General features: G+C 35.8%; 1 protein-coding gene across 1 annotated transcript in view; it reads right to left on the bottom strand.

Annotated features, from left to right (window-relative positions):
- The window catches only part of LOC136039549 (protein adenylyltransferase Fic-like), a 23563-nt gene extending 6220 nt beyond the window's left edge, over positions 1 to 17343 (bottom strand). The window contains exon 1 of the mRNA XM_065723378.1: positions 17268 to 17343. The gene's annotated coding sequence lies outside the window, so the exon portion shown is untranslated. The remainder of the gene's footprint in view (positions 1 to 17267) is intronic.
- Positions 17344 to 18621: the final 1278 nt, after the last annotated feature.

Genomic DNA, 18621 nt, shown 5'->3' on the forward strand with positions numbered 1-18621 from the left:
GGATCTGCTTTTTCAATTTAAAAGATTGCAATTCCCAATTCGATTAGTATTTGCAATCACCATTAACAAAGCTCAAGGTCAATCATTAGAAAAATGTGGTATAGATCTTAATACTGATTGTTTTTCCCATGGACAATTGTACGTTGCATGTTCGAGGGTCGGTAAACCTGACAATGTATTTATATGCAGCGACAATTGGACAGCGAAGAATGTTGTATATTCGCACGTTTTACGCAGTTAATTTGTATTGTATCTATGTATCTATCTATCTATATAAAAACGAGTTGTGTGGATGCATGTTGGTTTGTTTGTAAAAAGAGCGTTTGCATATGACCTCATTATTAGTACATACGGCTTTGTATATGCACAGACAATGGGAAAGCCAAGAATGTTGTTTATTCGCAATTTTTACGTAGTTTGAAACACATATATAAATCTATCTATATTCAGAGGTGGGACACAGGGACACAACTACAATGGCGCATAACTAATATGGCACGTAACGACTTACGCGCGCGGGGTGGGGCTTGGGGGGGCGCGAAGCGCCCCGCCAACTAGGTGTTGGGGTGGCGCGAAGCGCCACCCCAACAGCTAGTATATATATAAAAATAAGTTGTCTGTCTGTGTGTCTGTCTGTCAGGTGACGTCATGTTTCTGTGTCGACTGACGTCATGAAGTTAGTTGTCGTCATTTTTGCTATGACGGTGACGTCATTAACGGTATTTAAGACATTTGTTCACAGAAAAATATTTAACTGTGAACAAATTGTTGCCATGACTGAAGAACCTACAATGGCAACAGCCGAGGAAGCTGCTCAAAGAGTTTATGCCAAAAAACTTGCTGCTGATAGAGAAAGTAAGAAAAGAAAGCGTTCCGAGGAATCACAAGAACAGCAAGAAAACAGGCTTGCAGCTGATAGAGAAAGTAAGAAAAGAAAGCGTGCCGGGGAATCACAAGAACAGCAAGAAAACAGGATTGCGGCTAATGCAAAACCGCGCAGTTAGATGAAAATCCACCTGGACAGCGAGAGTCAAAACATATCAAAACTGAAAATGATAGCGATGATGATTGGGTTTGGGATTTTGACTTGGATATGGTCATCAATGCCTACCAGATTTAAGTTAAAAAAACAAAGGTTCGTCGATATGTACTTCATAGTGACGCTGAAAAATAAAGAAGAAAAAGAAAACTGAAAAAAGAAAAAAGATAAAAAACTAAAAAAAAACTAAAAAGAAAAAACACTCAAAGAGAAATTACAGACCAGGACACAAATGACGACCGAGTCAGAGGGAATATAAGTGACGACCGGGAACCTCAAAGAGAAATTACAGACTGGGACACCCGGACACAAATCACGACCGGGACACAGGGAATATAAATGACGACCGGGACACAGGGACAAAACTACAACGGGGACGACGGGGGCACAGGCGGGATATATAAATGACGACCGGGACACAGGGATTGTTCGAATAGAAATTACAGACCGGGACACAAAGGACGACCGGGACACCGGGACACAGGGAATATAAATGACGACCGGGACTCTCAAAGAGAAATTACAAACTGGGACACCGGGACACAGGGAATATAAATGACAACCGGGACACAGGGACACATCATTAAAATAATGAGGTATAGATCTGAATACGGATTGTTTTTCCCATGGACAATTATATGTTGCATGTTCAAGAGTCAGTTAACCTGACAATCTATTTATATGCACAGACAATGGGACAGGGAAGAATGTTGTATATTCGCATGTTTTACGTAGTTAAAAACATATATTTATATCTATCTCTATTCACAGGTGGGACACAGGGACAAAATGGCGCGTAACTAATATGGCGCGTAACGACTTACGCGCGCAGGGGGGCTTGGGGGGCGCAATATATATATATATATATATATATATATATATATATATATATATATATATATATATATATATATATATATATATATAGTATATATATATATATATATATATATATATATATATATATATATATATATATATATATCTATATTCACAGGTGGGACACAGGAACACAACTACAATGGCGCGTAACTAATATGGCGCGTAACGACTTACGCGCGCGGGGGGGGGGGGGGCTTGGGGGATGCCACCCCAACATTTAGTAGGGTATATAAATGACGACCGGGACACTCAAAGAGAAAGCGACCGGGACACAAGGAATGTTCGATTAGCAATCACCATCAACAAAGCACCGGGACACAAATGTCCCGGTGCTTTGCACGGGGAAAAAGCTTTGCACAAAAAACGCTTTGCACAGCTTTGCACAAAAGCACGGGGAATATAAATGACGACCAGAACACTCAAAGAGAAATTACAGACCGGGACACCGGAACACAAATGAGGACCGGGACAAAAATGATGACCGGGACATCGGGACACAGGGAATATAAATGACGACCGCGACACTCAAAGAGAAATTACAGACTAGGACACTGGGACACAAATGACGACCAGGACACAGGGAAACAACAACAACGGGGACGCAAGGGGGCACAGGGGGATATATAAATGACGACGGGGAAACAGGGAATGTTTGATTAGCAATCACCATCAACAAAGCTCAATGGCAATCATTAGAATACTGAGGTATAGATCTGAATACAGATAGGTTTTCCCATGGACAATTATATGTTGCATGTTCAAGAGTCGGTAAACCTGACAACCTATTTATATGCACAGATAATGGGGCAGCCCAGAATGTTGTAAATTTGCAAGTTTTACGTAGTTACAAATATATATATATATATATTCACAGGTGGGACACAGGGACACAACTACAATGGTGCGTAACTAATATGGCGCGTAACGACTTTCTCACGTGGGGGGGCTTGGGGGGGGGGCTCAAAGCGCCCCCACCAACAAGGTGTTGGGGTGGCGCGAAGCGCCACCCCAACAGCTAGTAGGGAATATAAATGACGACCGGGACAATCACCATTAACAAAGCTCAAGGTCAATCATTAGAAAAATGTGGTATAGATCTTAATACTGATTGTTTTTCCCATGGACAATTGTACGTTGCATGTTCGAGGGTCGGTAAACCTGACAATGTATTTATATGCAGCGACAATTGGACAGCGAAGAATGTTGTATATTCGCACGTTTTACGCAGTTAATTTGTATTGTATCTATCTATCTATCTATCTATATAAAAACGAGTTGTGTGGATGCATGTTTGTTTGTTTGTAAAAAGAGCGTTTGCATATGACCTCATTATTAGTACATACGGCTTTGTATATGCACAGACAATGGGAAAGCCAAGAATGTTGTTTATTCGCAATTTTTACGTAGTTTGAAACACATATATAAATCTATCTATATTCAGAGGTGGGACACAGGGACACAACTACAATGGCGCATAACTAATATGGCACGTAACGACTTACGCGCGCGGGGTGGGGCTTGGGGGGGCGCGAAGCGCCCCGCCAACTAGGTGTTGGGGTGGCGCGAAGCGCCACCCCAACAGCTAGTATATATATAAAAATAAGTTGTCTGTCTGTGTGTCTGTCTGTCAGGTGACGTCATGTTTCTGTGTCGACTGACGTCATGAAGTTAGTTGTCGTCATTTTTGCTATGACGGTGACGTCATTAACGGTATTTAAGACATTTGTTCACAGAAAAATATTTAACTGTGAACAAATTGTTGCCATGACTGAAGAACCTACAATGGCAACAGCCGAGGAAGCTGCTCAAAGAGTTTATGCCAAAAAACTTGCTGCTGATAGAGAAAGTAAGAAAAGAAAGCGTTCCGAGGAATCACAAGAACAGCAAGAAAACAGGCTTGCAGCTGATAGAGAAAGTAAGAAAAGAAAGCGTGCCGGGGAATCACAAGAACAGCAAGAAAACAGGATTGCGGCTAATGCAAAACCGCGCAGTTAGATGAAAATCCACCTGGACAGCGAGAGTCAAAACATATCAAAACTGAAAATGATAGCGATGATGATTGGGTTTGGGATTTTGACTTGGATATGGTCATCAATGCCTACCAGATTTAAGTTAAAAAAACAAAGGTTCGTCGATATGTACTTCATAGTGACGCTGAAAAATAAAGAAGAAAAAGAAAACTGAAAAAAGAAAAAAGATAAAAAACTAAAAAAAAACTAAAAAGAAAAAACACTCAAAGAGAAATTACAGACCAGGACACAAATGACGACCGAGTCAGAGGGAATATAAGTGACGACCGGGAACCTCAAAGAGAAATTACAGACTGGGACACCCGGACACAAATCACGACCGGGACACAGGGAATATAAATGACGACCGGGACACAGAGACAAAACTACAACGGGGACGACGGGGGCACAGGCGGGATATATAAATGACGACCGGGACACAGGGATTGTTCGAATAGAAATTACAGACCGGGACACAAAGGACGACCGGGACACCGGGACACAGGGAATATAAATGACGACCGGGACTCTCAAAGAGAAATTACAAACTGGGACACCGGGACACAGGGAATATAAATGACAACCGGGACACAGGGACACATCATTAAAATAATGAGGTATAGATCTGAATACGGATTGTTTTTCCCATGGACAATTATATGTTGCATGTTCAAGAGTCAGTTAACCTGACAATCTATTTATATGCACAGACAATGGGACAGGGAAGAATGTTGTATATTCGCATGTTTTACGTAGTTAAAAACATATATTTATATCTATCTCTATTCACAGGTGGGACACAGGGACACAATGGCGCGTAACTAATATGGCGCGTAACGACTTACGCGCGCAGGGGGGCTTGGGGGGCGCAATATATATATATATATATATATATATATATATATATATATATATATATATATATATATATATATAGTATATATATATATATATATATATATATATATTCACAGGTGGGACACAGGAACACAACTACAATGGCGCGTAACTAATATGGCGCGTAACGACTTACGCGCGCGGGGGGGGGGGCTTGGGGGATGCCACCCCAACATTTAGTAGGGTATATAAATGACGACCGGGACACTCAAAGAGAAAGCGACCGGGACACAAGGAAGGTTCGATTAGCAATCACCATCAACAAAGCACCGGGACACAAATGTCCCGGTGCTTTGCACGGGGAAAAAGCTTTGCACAAAAAACGCTTTGCACAGCTTTGCACAAAAGCACGGGGAATATAAATGACGACCAGAACACTCAAAGAGAAATTACAGACCGGGACACCGGAACACAAATGACGACCGGGACAAAAATGATGACCGGGACATCGGGACACAGGGAATATAAATGACGACCGCGACACTCAAAGAGAAATTACAGACTGGGACACTGGGACACAAATGACGACCAGGACACAGGGAAACAACAACAACGGGGACGCAAGGGGGCACAGGGGGATATATAAATGACGACGGGGAAACAGGGAATGTTTGATTAGCAATCACCATCAACAAAGCTCAATGGCAATCATTAGAATACCTAGGTATAGATCTGAATACAGATAGGTTTTCCCATGGACAATTATATGTTGCATGTTCAAGAGTCGGTAAACCTGACAACCTATTTATATGCACAGATAATGGGGCAGCCCAGAATGTTGTAAATTTGCAAGTTTTACGTAGTTACAAATATATATATATATATTCACAGGTGGGACACAGGGACACAACTACAATGGTGCGTAACTAATATGGCGCGTAACGACTTTCGCACGTGGGGGGGCTTGGGGGGGGGCTCAAAGTGCCCCCACCAACAAGGTGTTGGGGTGGCGCGAAGCGCCACCCCAACAGCTAGTAGGGAATATAAATGACGACCGGGACACTCAAAGAGAAAGCGACCGGGACACAAGATATGTTCGATTAGCAATCACCATCAACAAAGCACCGGGACACAAATGACGACCGGGACACAGGGAATATAAATGACGACCAGGACACTCAAAGAGAAATTACAGACCCGGGACACCAGAACACAAATGACGACCGGGCCCAAAATGACGACTGGGACGACGAACGGGACACCGGGACACAGGGAATATAAATGACGATCGCGACACTCAAAGAGAAATTACGGACTGGGACACCGGGACACAAATGACGGCCGGGACACAGGGAAACAACAACGACGGGGACGCCTGGGGGCACAGGGAGATATATAAATGACGACGGGGACACAGGGAATGTTCGATTAGCAATTACCATCAACAAAGCTCAAAGGCAATCATTAGAATAATGAGGTATAGATCTGAATACAGATTGTTTTTCTTATGGACAATTATATGTTGCATGTTCAAGAGTCAGTAAACTTGACAATCTATTTATATGCACAGACAATGGGACAGCCAAGAATGTTGTAAATTCGCAAGTTTTATGTAGTTAAAAATATATATATATATATATATATATATATATATATATATATATATATATATATATATATATATATATATATATATATATATATATATATATATATATATATATATCTATGTTCACAGGTGGGACACAGGGACACAACTACAATGGCGCGTAACTAGTATGGCGCGTAAGGACTTACGTGTGTGGGGGAGGGGCTCCGGGGGGCACGAAGCACCACTCCAACAGCTAGTCTATATATATAAAAATAAGTTGTCTGTGTGTCTGTCGAGTGACGTCATGTTTGTGTTTCGACTGACGTCATGTTTGTCGACTGACGAAATTACAGACCGTGACATCGGGACACAAATAACGACCGGGACACTCAAAGAGAAAGTGACCGGGACACAAGGAATGTTCAATTAGCAATCACCATCAAAAAAGCACCGGGACACAAATGACGACTGGGACACAGGGAAAATAAATGACGACCGCGACACTCAAAGAGAAATTACAAACTGGGACACTGGGACACAAATGACGACCGGAACACAGAGAAACAACAACAACAACGGGGACGCAAGGGGGCACAGGAGGATATATAAATGACGACGGGGACACAGGGGATGTTCGATTAGCAATCACCATCAACAAAGCTCAAGGGCAATCATTAGAATAATGAGGTATAGATCTGAATACAGATTGTTTTTCCCATGGACAATTATATGTTGTATGTTCAAGAGTCGGTAAACCTGACAATCTATTTATATGCACAGACAATGGGACAGCTAAGAATGTTATATATTCGCAATTTTTACGTAGTTAAAAATATATATATCTATCTATATTAACAGATGGAACACAGGGACAAAACTATAATGGCGCGTAACTAATATGGCGCGTAACGACTTACGCGCGAGAGGGGCTTTGGGGGTGGTGCGAAGCACCCCCACCAACTAGGTGTTTGAGTGGCGCGAAATGCCAACCCAACAGCTAGTATAATATAAAAATAGTAATGGCACCAATACTAATCCCTGGGGACCTCCAATATCATCAATAGCGATATGGCTTGACAGATGCCCATTTATTTCTACCTGAATTTTTCGACCATGCAGGTAAGATTTTATTAGATCTAGGCCTTTACCTCTAATGGCTGTGTTATTCATTTTTTCCATCAAGATTTAATGTTTTAGTGTTTCAAATGCATTTTTTATATCACAGTAAAGAGCAGACACATCATTATCTTTTAGTGAATCACTAATCTCTAATCTTAGCGGAGCAATAGCTTGTTCAGTGGAATGACCCGACCTGAATCCAAACTGATTTTCAGTAAATAAATTCTTTTTATTAAGATACGTAACAACTATTTTTTAAATAATTTTTTCTAGAGTTTTATATATTGGAGAAAGAATTAGTTGCGAAAGAATTGGGCGACAGTTGCCTACATCTCTCTTATCACCTTTCTTACGAATTGAAATTACTCGTGCAGATTTCCATACTTTCGGAAACATCTCTGATGATATGGATGTGTTTAAAATATGAAGAAACAGGACATGGATTACGCAAGCAAGTTCTTTCAAAGTTTTTGTGGAGGGCCCAACTAGACATAGTGAATTACCACTCTTTAAATTCGTAACTCCTTTCTGGATTTCACTGAAAGTAACAGGAGCCAGGAGCATACTAGAATTTTTGGATGGTGATAGATAATCTTTATATGAATCAAATAAAGATTCAGGGGGTTCCAGCTCAACAGTAGCACTAATATGGGAAAAACAATTACAATAAATAATCTGCAACAGTATCCTTCCCCTTCAATGCAACATCGTTTTCATTTATGTTCACTTCAGGGTGCTATGTCTTAGTATTGTTTCCATTTTTTTTCTTGATTAATTTCCATGTAGTACAAGGTGAATAAGATGTAAAAAAAAACAAAAAAAAAACAAAACAATTTTGGATTCAGTCTTACCATCATTCAGTGTTCATATTAAGATAATTCATTCTTTTTGTGTATTTTATAGGGTGCAATTGCCAGTTGATGCTTTACCATTGGAAAGTGTCACCAGGTTTGCCCCATTTAATATCAAAAGGAAACGAAAGTAATCAGTTATGAGTTTTTGTCAAAAATTCGAGGTTATATTACCAAAGTAAATTCAGCAATGCAATGAATAGCAATTTTCCTAGAACAGACGACTCAGATGAATATTTAGTTTTTCTTCTTGAAGGAAAAGAGGGGGTAATTCTTCAACGGATATTTGACCCTATTTTTTCCATATCCCGACTAATTATTTTATTGAGTGCTGATCCCACTGATATTCTATACACAGGCATGCCAAATGAAAGGTTTTACTCTCATTTCCAAGTATCGACATAAACAGTCACCATGCCTGATTTTTGAGAACTATAAAATTAAATTCTTAGGTACCAAAATTGGTGAGCTACTGCCCAAATTTAGGATTTAAAGAGGCTATCTGTTAATTTTGGATTGGTGTTTGGGCCCATTCTGGTTTTAATATTTTATTTGTTTTTATTTCGAATACCTTTTTTTTTAATTTACATTTCACTTCAATGCAACATTTTTTCTTAATAGTACTCTTGATTTCACGCATCCTTTTACATTTGACATATTCTCATCACATTTCTTCATTTCAGCATCGTTGATTGATAATATTTTTGCTAATGTCAGTTACTACAATGCAAGTGTGATAATAAATGAAGTATCTGACCATTTTGGGATATTTTTGAGTGTTCAAATTTTTTTTAGTAAAGGTACTAGGCTTAACTCAAATTCACAAAATAGATATAAAAAAGTGATCATTGATAATAATGTGCTCATTCTTTATAAAGTAAAGTTAGAGAAATGTAATTTTGAATTTTTAAATAGTAATGAACTAGATATTAATGCTAAGTTTCAAAACTGGTATTCAATTATAAATAGTTTATTGATTGATTGTAGTATTTGTAAAAATGCAACTCGTCGTAGAGAAACTCCAAAGAAACCCTGGATCACCCAAGCTCTTTTAAAGGCTATTATTAGAAGAAGATATTTGTTCAAAATGTGTGCGGCTAGTAATAGCGTAAGTGATAAAACAGAATACAAGATTTATAGTAACCAGTTAAATGCACTACTTCGTAAAGCCAAAGCTGATTACTATCGTAATAAATTTAAATCTTGTGAAGGTAACCCTAGAAAAACATGGCAAATTATAAAATCCGTCGTAAGTCCTAATAATGATGGTATATTTCCTGACGGTATACATAATGATAGTACAACTGCTGATAGAATGTGCCGTCATTTTGCTAATGTGGGAAAGGATTTGGTCCAAAGTATAGTTATTTCTGAGCATGAAGGTAGTTTTAAGAAATATTTATCGAATGCAAGTGATGTTTCGGCGTATTTGAAGCCAATCAACGCTTCTGAGCTTTCTGAAACATTGAAAAATTTAAAAATTGGAGCTTCAGGCTCTGATTTTGTAACAGTTAAAACTTTAAAGTATATTTACCCTGTTATTTCCGGTCATTTAGTGTATTTATTTAATGAATGTTTAAGGACTGGGGTGTTTCCAAGTTGTTTTAAAATTGCAAAAGTTATTCCTGTCTATAAAGGTGGAGATAAAAATGTACTAGGAAATTATAGGCCCATTTCTTTATTACCAGTAGTATCTAGATTGTTTGAGAAATTGATAGTTAAAAGAATGGTTGAATTTTTGGAGAGTAAATCATTTTTTAATCCAAATCAATTTGGTTTTCGGAAGGGTTTATCTACTGAGCATGCTGTTTTATTTTTGACAACTTTTGTGAATGATGCGTTGGATAATGGTATGAAAGTCGCTTCTGTTTTTCTTGATATTGTAAAAGCTTTTGACTGCGTTGACCATTTTATACTCATTGCCAAATTAGAAAATTACGGTTTTAGAGGACCATTTCTTGAATTACTGTCCTCGTTTTTAAAAGAAAGAACTCAATATGTACAACTAGGAGATAATGTTTCTTCAGTCAGTAGTGTTAAATTTGGAGTACCTCAAGGATCTGTTCTTGGTCCCCTGTTATTTTTAATTTTTATAAATGATTTATGTAGAGCTTTTAATATGATTTCGTATGATCTTGACATTGGATGTGACGGGGAAAAAGTAATTGTCCCCAGCTTTGCGGATGATACTCATATAACTGTGGCTGCACGAACAGGAATTCAGCTGTTGAGTCGTATTAGTTCTTGTCTGGAGTTTGTACACAATTGGATGAAGCTTAATAAGTTAAATTTGAATTATAGTAAATCTTGCTTTTTATTGTATGGTAGGAGCTCAAATTATTACCCTTGCATAGATAGACTTAATATTGCTGAAATGGGTATTCTAAGAATGAATTGTACAAAATATCTAGGAGTTTTAATTGATGAATGTCTCAGCTTTAGAGAACATATAGATTATATTAGTCTTAAACTCGCTAGGAATGTTGGCATTTTAAGAAAGTTGCAGTATATTTTCCCAAGAGATATTTTAAGAACAATGTATTATTCCTTAATTCATCCTTATCTGCTATATTGTTGCAATGTTTGGGGTAGTACATTTCCTTCTCATCTCGATCGTGTTCGAGTTTAGCAGAATAAAGCGCTTCGAGTGTTATGTGGTGTAGGTTTTAAAGACTCGGTACAAAAGAGGTATATAGATTGCAAAATCTTGCCTTTAGCAGGACTTATTATTTTTTATCGAAGCCTGTTTATATATAAATATTTTCAAAATTGTTTACCAATATGTTTTAAAAGTATGTTTGAATTAGGAAGTGATATTCATACACATTCTACGAGACAGTCCGATATAATTCGTCGTCCGCTTACTATTACTCGTAGATCTCAATTCTCTATTCGGCATCTAGGACCCCATGCATGGAATTGTTTACCTACGACTTTGAGAAACTTGGATAGCTTTCTTGAATTTCGGCGGGAATTAAAGCTATTTTGCCTTAATATTTATGGTTTTGATAGTTGAGTGGACCTCAAGTGGAGCCAAGATGTTGGTTTTGATTTTGGCGATACTGGTTAAGTGCTTTTAGCTTCTTTTGTTTTGTCTCTTTTGAAGTGTAAATCCGTTTCGATTGAAATGCAGGGTAATTGATTTTTTCTTCTTCTTCTTTCTTTCTTTTTTCTTTTCCTTTTCTTTTCTTTTTATTTTTTCTTCTTTTTCGTATTGTTTTATATGTATGTGTATTGGGGTTGTAAGCCCAAACAAGCTTTGCTTCGGGCCATTTGCTTGTTTTGTTGTATTATTTATATTAATAAACCCATCTTTCTCTCTCTCTTAGAAAAGTTTACGAGTAACAAACGGCTAACAAAATGTACTCTTTCATTTTTTTTTTTACATTTATCCATTTGACTGTATTGAATTTGATTTGGTAGTGTAACTGACTTCGTGGTAAAAATTCCTGACTGTTTTTTTTTCATTTTTCAGTTAATTTTTAAATTTGGCAAATCTAACGGCTTTCATAGAAAGAATGTGAATAATGCAAGATCTAAAGGTAAACCATTAACACTCAATTGCACCCTATAAAATACAAAAAAAAGTATGATCTACCGTAATGTGAAATTTGACTGATGGTAAAACTAAACCAAAATTGTTCTGTTTGTTAACAGGATTACTGTTTTTATTTGACATTAACCTCATTTAATTCATTCCAAAATCCTACAGTTAAAATTAAATCCTATGAATAAAAACTATTATGAAAAAAAGAGCCTTGTAAAAACATGGTGATTCCCTGCTTTTTAGGGTTATACTGAAAGAAATGTTAAGAAGGCTAGGCCTCGTATTATAGATGAGCGATGGTAGATTGCCATGGACTACCCTTTGTGTCCATCCGTCTCGGGCCAGACAAAAGGCAGGTCGTTCTCAAATAGGATCGTAGGAAGTCAAAAAAGGGTTTAATGGAAGTTGGAACTTATTTAATAGAGGGCAAGATAAAGAGTAGAGTTTTGGACAGGTTATGATGGAAGAGTGTTGTGCTCTGCTGTTTGGGCACTTAAACCATTTTAAACACTTAACCCCATTGTACTGTTGTCCCAAAAAAAGACAGTACGATGATACAAAACCGTCCTGGCTTTGCTAATAGGTCACTTCTAAATGAATAGATACTTTACTAGAAGAAGAAGCCGCGATATAGCCTATCATAACAGTATACTTGGTGTAGCAACTTTTTTTTTCAGGATAAAAATCTGGCATTCGGATCATGACTGAAATACGTTTCACAAAGTTTTCCTTCTTATTTGCCAATTTGCTATACAGCTTTCAATAACTGTTCATACATCAATAGTAAACAAAAAAAGCCTTTCATTTACTATCATATTTGTTTTTTAAATGTCTTTCATTTACATTTCCAAGCTCTATTAGCTCCTTTAAAAGGTTTGTTAGAAGTGGGGGGAAAGGATAATTGATCTGTTAAATGTAATCACATTTTCTAGCAGACCTTAAGAATTAAATAGTAGAGTTTGGATGTGTTTTGATGTAGCAAATAAAAGCTCTTTTTCATGTATCTCTGCATGCAGTCACTTAAAATTTTGAAAAAAGAATGTGAAATGATTATATGTTACGAAACCAATACCAAACGTTTACCCGTAAGACCTACATCATCAGTTGTTATACAAAGTAGTCTGAGTTGTCATTGTCCGCACCATTTTTAATTAGCCAAAATACGTGTCTCTCGTAGGTTTTAAAAGGATAAAATAATTTTTAATTTAAATATAATTAATATATATAATATATATTATATATAATAATATATATAAAAATATAATTAATTATTATAAATTTTAAAAGGATAGCAGTACTTCCAGAGGCTTTTAAGTAGTTCCAAAGGTTAAACAATACAGATTTTACTGGAGATGAATAACCGATATAACAGTTATAATGTCACAACGGACTTAACGGTAACCGTTGATAGCAGTTTAAGAAGGTGCAACTTAATCTGTTGCTTATTATGGAACAGATTTTAATGCAAGAAGCAGGTTTATTTATACATCTTAGTATAAGATCTATACATCTTAGACATTCTAAAATACTTACTTAGGCTACATCATTCATAAATGTGAATCATGACACTTTCTCCCTTCAATGTTCATAAGGATGGTTAAAAAACTGTAACACTGTTGATTATTTATTATGAAGTAGCTTTTGTTGTAAAAAACACAGCTTTTTTATGTACAAAACACAGCTTTTCTTATGTATGAAACAGAGCTTTTTTTATGTACGAAAAAGAGCTTTTTTTGTACAAAACACAGCTTTTTTTATGTACGAAACAGAGCTTTTTTTATGTAAGAAACACAGCTTTTTTTATGTACGAAACAGAGCTTTTTTATGTATAAAACACAGCTTTTTTATATACGAAACAGAGCTTTTTTTACGGACGAAACACAGCTTTTCTTATTTACGAAACAGAGCTTTTTTTTATGTACGAAACAGAGCTTTTTTATGTACGAAACAGAGCTTTATTTATGTATGAAACAAAGCTTTTTTTATGTACGAAACACAACTTTTTTATGTACGAAACAGAGCTTTTTTATGTACGAAACAGAGCTTCATTTATGTACGAAACAGAGCTTTTTTTACGTAAGAAACACAGCTTTTCTTATTTACGAAACAGAGCTTTTTTTATATACGAAACAGAGCTTTTTTATGCACGAAACAGAGTTTTTTTATGTACGAAACACAGCTTTTTTATGTACGAAACAGAGTTTTTTTATATACGAAACAGACGTTTTTTATGTACAAAACACAGCTTTTTTTATGTAAGAAACACAGCTTTTTTTATGTACGAAACAGAGCTTTTTTTATGTACGAAACACGGCTTTTTTTATGTACGAAACACAGCTTTTTTATGTACGAAACACAGATTTTTTATGTACGAAACAGAGCTTTTTTTATGTACGAAACAGAGCTTTTTTTTGTACGAAACAGAGCTTTTTTTATTGACGAAACAGAGCTTTTTTTATGTACGAAACAGAGCTTTTTTTATGTACAAAACACAGCTTTTTTATGTACGAAACAGAGCTTTTTTTATGTACGAAACATAGCTTTTTTCATGTGCGTAACAGAGCTTTTTTATGTACGAAACAGAGCTTTTTTTATGTACGAAACAGAGCTTTTTTATATACGAAACAGAGCTTTTTTTATGTACCAAACAGAGCTTTTTTATGTGCGAAACACAGCTTTTTTATTTACGAAACACAGCTTTTTTTATGTACGAAACAGAGCTTTTTTTATGTACGAAACACTGCTTTTTTATGTACGAAACAGAGCTTTTTTATGTACGAAACACATTTTTTTTCATGTACGAAACAGAGCTTTTTTATGTACGAAACAGAGCTTTTTTTATGTACGAAACACAGCTTTTTTTATTTACGAAACAGAGCTTTTTTTATGTACGAGACACAGCTTTTTTTATGTACGAAACATAGCTTTTTTATGTACGAAACAGAGCTTTTTTATGTACGAAACAGAGCTTTTTTTATGCACGAAACACAGCTTTTTTTATTTACGTAACAGAGCTTTTTTTATGTACGAAACACAGCTTTTTTATGTACGAAACAGAGCTTTTTTATATACGAAACAGAGCTTTTTTATGTATGAAACAGAGTTTTTTTTATGTACGAAACAGAGCTTTTTTTATGTACGAAACAAAGCTTTTTTTATGTACGAAACAGAGCTTTTTTTATGTACAAAACACAGCTTTTTTATATACGAAACATAGCTTTTTTCATGTACGAAACAGAGCTTTTTTATGTACGAAACAGAGCTTTTTTATGTACAAAACTGAGCTCTTTTATGTACGAAACAGAGCTTTTTTTATGTACGAAACAGAGCATTTTTTATGTACGAAACACAGCTTTTTTATGTACAAAACAGAGCTTTTTTATGTACGAAACAGAGCTTTTTTTTATGTACAAAACACGGCTTTTTTGTGTACGAAACAGAGCTTTTTTTACGTACGAAACACAGCTTTTCTTATGTACGAAACAGAGCTTTTTTATGTACGAAACAGAGCTTTTTTATGTACGAAATAGAGCTTTTTTGAAGTACAAAACAGAGCTGTTTTAGATACGAAACAGAACTTTTTTTATGTACGAAACAGAGCTTTTTTATGTACGAAACACAGCTTTTTTTATGTACGAAACAGAGCTTTTTTTTATGTAAGAAACACAGCTTTTTTTATGTACGAAACAGAGCTTTTTTATGTACGAAACGCAGCTTTTTTTATGTACGAAACAGAGCTTTTTTATGTACGAAATACAGCTTTTTTCATGTACGAAACAGAGCTTTTTTTTATGTACGAAACACAGCTTTTTTTATATAGGAAAAAGAGCCTTTTATGTACGAAACACAGCGTTTTTTATGTACGAAACAGAGCTTTTTTTATGTACGAAACAGAGCTTTTTTATGTACGAAACAGAGCTTTTTTTATGTACGAAACGCAGCTTTTTTTATGTACGAAACACAGCTTTTTTTATGTACGAAACAGAGCTTTTTTATGTACAAAACACAGCTTTTTTTATGTACGAAACAGAGCTTTTTTATGTACGAAACACAGCTTTTTTCATGTACGAAACAGAGCTTTTTTATGTACAAAACAGAGCTTTTTTATGTACAAAACTGAGCTCTTTTATGTACGAAACAGAGCTTTTTTTATGTACGAAACAGAGCTTTTTTTATGTACGAAACACAGCTTTTTTATGTACGAAACAGAGCTTTTTTATGTACGAAACAGAGCTTTTTTTTATGTACAAAACACGGCTTTTTTGTGTACGAAACAGAGCTTTTTTTACGTACGAAACACAGCTTTTCTTATGTACGAAACAGAGCTTTTTTTATGTACGAAACAGAGCTTTTTTATGTACGAAATAGAGCTTTTTTTAAGTACGAAACAGAGCTTTTTTAGATACGAAACAGAACTTTTTTTATGTACGAAACAGAGCTTTTTTATGTACGAAACACAGCTTTTTTTATGTACGAAACAGAGTTTTTTTTTTATGTAAGAACACAGCTTATTTTATGTATGAAACAGAGCTTTTTTATGTACGAAACGCAGCTTTTTTTTATGTACGAAACAGAGCTTTTTTATGTACGAAATACAGCTTTTTTCATGTACGAAACAGAGCTTTTTTTTATGTACGAAACACAGCTTTTTTTATATAGGAAAAAGAGCCTTTTTATGTACGAAACACAGCTTTTTTTATGTACGAAACAGAGCTTTTTTTATGTACGAAACAGAGCTTTTTTATGTACGAAACAGAGCTTTTTTTATGTACGAAACGCAGCTTTTTTTATGTACGAAACACAGCTTTTTTTATGTACGAAACAGAGCTTTTTTTGTACAAAACACAGCTTTTTTTATGTACGAAATAGAGCTTTTTTATGTACGAAACACAGTTTTTTGTATGTACGAAACAGAGCTTTTTTATGTACGCAACAGAGCTTTTTTTATGTATGAAACACAGCTTTTTTTATGTACGAAACACAACTTTTTTTATGTACGAAACACAGCTTTTTTATGTACGAAACAGAGCTTTTTTATTTACGAAACAGAGCTTTTTTTTTATCTGATATGCAAAAAACAGCCACTACGATTTTTAAAACATGTAAATATCCTACTATTTTTGTGACAAAGAAAAGAGGCTATTACGGGGAAAAACAGAAAATTTTTATATGTTGGGAGCCACATAAGATGGGAAAAAGGAATTGAACCACTCAATAGTTTTGACTATTAACCAGTCAATAAAGGAATTCAACCTGTTTTGTTTGAGTGGATGGAATATAAATATTAATTGTCATAAATATGGTTGACGCCTTTTGAATTAGTACACAAATATTTATAAGTCCACGAGCTAAAGGGAAAAACTTAACTTTATGCTAAACAAAAAAAATGTACCAAAAATTATATTTTGTCAAATTATCCTTTCGCTTAAAGACAATAAACTGCTTTCTTACGCGTTAAAAGAAACACTAAAGGGATTTAATAACGTTTGCCATAAATATATTAACTGATAAGACAGTTACACTGCCGTTTAGAAAGTCAGATTAGTATAAATGGTTAACTGATTTCTTTTTCTTTGAGCTTTTTTTAAAGAAACTACCATTTTCTTTTAAAACTTGAAACAAATAAATACCAACTGGTGAGAACCAGAGGGCATATATGATCTTACCCCTTGTTTTAAGGTACCATGTAGGGTGAAAATGAATTCCAACCGTTTAATTGGTACTTACACACTACATACATCTTGAAAAATTAGGAAAAATTTGGAATTTGGATTTTGAACTATAACTACCTGCGTATGCAGTTATGCAATTTTTGGTAGTAGACTTGTCTTACTTGACTCAATACTCCTGCTGAAATGCTTCTGGAGTCGAGAGTAATGCTACATGGCACCTCCGTTGGGACCGATCTGTTGCAAGGATGTGGGAATTCTACATAATATTTGCCATGGCTAAGAAGGTACCTGCCATGTCTAGTAGCTAGCAAATTAACAAAAAACATTGGTGAGAAATCAGAAAAAAAACTAATAATATGTAGCACCAACGGTTTCAGAAAGTAGAGTTTTCAAACAGTTCGTGGTAACGAACTGTAGTAAGGAGTGACCCGGCTCAATAGTAACCAAAACTCTAAAAAATGGAATATTGATACCAATAGCTACATCAAAAGAATCGCATTTTAATGCTGATTTTAAAATGTAAGTTTCATCAAGTTTAGTCTTATTTATCAAAAGTTACGAGCCTGAGAAAATTTGCCTTATTTTAGAAAATAGGGGAAAACACCCCCTAAAAGTTATAGAATCTTAACGAAAATCACACCATCAGATTTAGCGTATCAGAGTGTTAAGCGTATCAGAGTGTCCCATATTGTGGAAGTTTCAAGCTCCTATCTCCAAAAATGTGGAATTTTGTATTTTTTGCTAGAAGGCAGATCACGGATGCGTGTTTATTTGTTTGTTTTTTTTCCCTAGGGGCGATCGTATCGACCTAGTGGTCCTAGAATCTTGCGAGACGGATCATTATAACGGAAATGAAAAGTTCTAGTGCCTTTTTTAAGTGACCGAAAAAATTGGAGGGAATCTAGGCCCCCTCCCACACTAATTATTTTCCCAAAGTCAACGGATCAAAATTATGAGATAGCCATTTTATTCAGCGTAGTCAAAAAACCTTATAACTATGTCTTTGGGGACGACTTACTCCCCCACAGTCCCCGTGGGAGGGGCTACAAGTTACAAACTTTGACTAGTGCTTAC

Source organism: Artemia franciscana, chromosome 19 (assembly GCF_032884065.1).
Source record: "Artemia franciscana chromosome 19, ASM3288406v1, whole genome shotgun sequence".
Lineage (NCBI taxonomy): Eukaryota > Metazoa > Arthropoda > Branchiopoda > Anostraca > Artemiidae > Artemia > Artemia franciscana.